Source organism: Danio rerio, chromosome 17 (assembly GCF_052040795.2).
Source record: "Danio rerio strain M-AB ecotype USA chromosome 17, GRCz13ab, whole genome shotgun sequence".
Classification (NCBI taxonomy): Eukaryota; Metazoa; Chordata; class Actinopteri; order Cypriniformes; family Danionidae; genus Danio; species Danio rerio.
In genome coordinates this window covers 39,282,590-39,285,053 of record NC_141037.1, presented here as the reverse complement: position 1 = coordinate 39,285,053, position 2,464 = coordinate 39,282,590, and positions in this window count along the sequence as shown.

Below are 2,464 nucleotides of genomic sequence, written 5' to 3'. Positions count from 1 at the left end.
GCAGCAGTAACAGCACATGCTCAAACACCGGCCGCGTTTAAAAAACACAGCGAGCTGCCTATCTAGTAGATCACTAAGCGAATCGTTCCTTTGAATCGGATCTTCGGGGGAATTGGTAGCTTCGCTCCACATGCGGGACATCAAACGATTCGTTCATAAAACCGTTCTGAAAGACTCAATTGAATCAAGAGCCGTTTCTTTCGAGCACGTTTGATTCTAAACGAGCAGAGAACGAAGTGAACCGAAAATATGAATGATAAAATGCCGACAGGCGATAGGAACGCGTGGCATGATCAAAATATGGGCGAAATTTGGGATGGTTTAGAATAACTTTTTATTTATGTGCAAAAAACTTTGTTGTAGTCCTACATTGTGCAACATTTTTGTTTTAATTCTGGCTATACTTTTCAGCTGTGCCTAATACTGATGGGTCATTTTCTCCACTTCCTTTTTTGCAGTAGAAAAGTGAAGCTAACTTTGGGTGTCATATAGCAGCTGTCATCTTGTACTGAAACGTCACTTGGAGCCAGGGTCTGCCTTTTATGTCGACGTGGTATAAAAACATTGATATTAGTGTTACCTACCAGTCAGAAATCGTCCGGTTTGTTGATTGATATGATAAAAAAATATCTAAGAAAACAGAAGAGATATTTGATCCAAAGTGTATGTGACCATCGTCAAGTGGTTGTACATGACCATCAGTCCGAGACCTATAAGTACATGGGCATTGACATTGACAGTTCTTTTACATGGAAAATACACGGAGTGGGTTTGCTCTCATTTACACCAGAGATTGTATTTATTTATTTATTTACGGAGGTTACGTCTTTTTTGAGTTTACAAGAAGCTTATGAATCTGTTTTATAAAGCTGTTATTGAAAGCATTGTTAGATGGTATCACCGCGTACATCTGTACAGTGTAAATCTAAGTTGATGCATCTCCTAAAGACAGGATGGAAAATTGTTGGGCATGATGAATCTTTCAATCCTCAAGTTTTTCATGGGAATTGTGTCCTCAATCAGGTGGAAACGATTCTGAATGACCCAACTCATTTTTTTGTTTCCACATTATGAACTGCTTCTCTCTGGTAGGAGATATAGAGCCCATAAATGTAGGTTGAACTGAAATTAAAAAAAAAAATTACCAGTTTCAGTGGGTTTACTTAAGTGTTTACCTTAATTAGTATTATAATTATTGTAACTCCTGTCCTGTATTTTGTGTTTTTATTGGTTGTTTTTCTGCAGCAACATGGTGATGCCCATGACAAATTTCCTGTCAAGGACAATAAAGTTTTTCTTACTGATTACTAACTAACTAACTAACAGACTAAAAGCAGATTTATTAGAAAAAATAAACTTTCTTTTATTTGAAATGGTTTCATTTAATTATTATTAAAGTTCTGCTCAGGTCCCATGTGTGTATATTCATAGAGAATGTGTCTGTTTCATTGAATTATTAACCATCCTATGTATTTATTACATTTTATATTACTTTGTTTGTTCCTTTGATGTTAATGTGAAAAAACTAAGCACTGCACTTTTCTATTTTTGTAAATAAAAAATAATTATTATTATGCATATAAAATAAATAGGCTTAATGTTATGATCTTTACTGCAGCCAGCCACCAAGGGGGCAATACGAATGTTCTGTCCCCACTTTTCAGAATAGTAAGGCACATTTGAGGTGTATCTAAAATGACACAGTGCCTGAGGTGGCACAACATTTGAGCTTATATTCCTTCACAGCTGCTTAAAAACATACATCCTGAATGAACGCCAAATACTCTTGTCATTATTATGTGTCGCAGCAGCATCAGTTAGGCTAGCAGCTTCACAGTCAATATAACAGCAAATTCTCTCCTCTGGCCTCATGGGGTAGTGAAGTGCCCGTCGAACACACATTTCAACATCATGCTCAAAGTATTCAGTTATCCAGTTGCAACTGTTATCTGGTTGTTTTTATTTTGTCTCTCACCAGTGAAAAATGGAAGAAAAAACTAAGGAAAAAAAAGCCATCTTGGCAGGTGGCTTGTGTTTTTGAGACAGACTCATATTAAGTGTAAACAATGAACATGTCATTGTTGTTTTTAATTTGAGCTTCATTGTATATATATATAAAGACAGCTGATTAAATTGACTTTACTTGGACAATAAATACAATTTAAGTCCCATAGAAAAAATCTGGTTTGAAACAAGGTGGTGCATAAATAAAATATATATATTTTTTATTTTAGGTTGTATATTATTTTAAAACTCTAAGACCAATGTTTTTGTTATTGTCTATATACAGTTATCATTTTTATTTCCGAAGCAGTTCTCTAGGTTTTAAAGAAATCCAATCAAATCTGAAAACTCTATCATCTTTACTCGCCGTTCATTCCAAAACTGTTTGGCTTTCTTGTTGAACATATATGAGATATTTTGAAGAAAGCTGGAAACCTGTAACTATTGACTTCCATAGTAT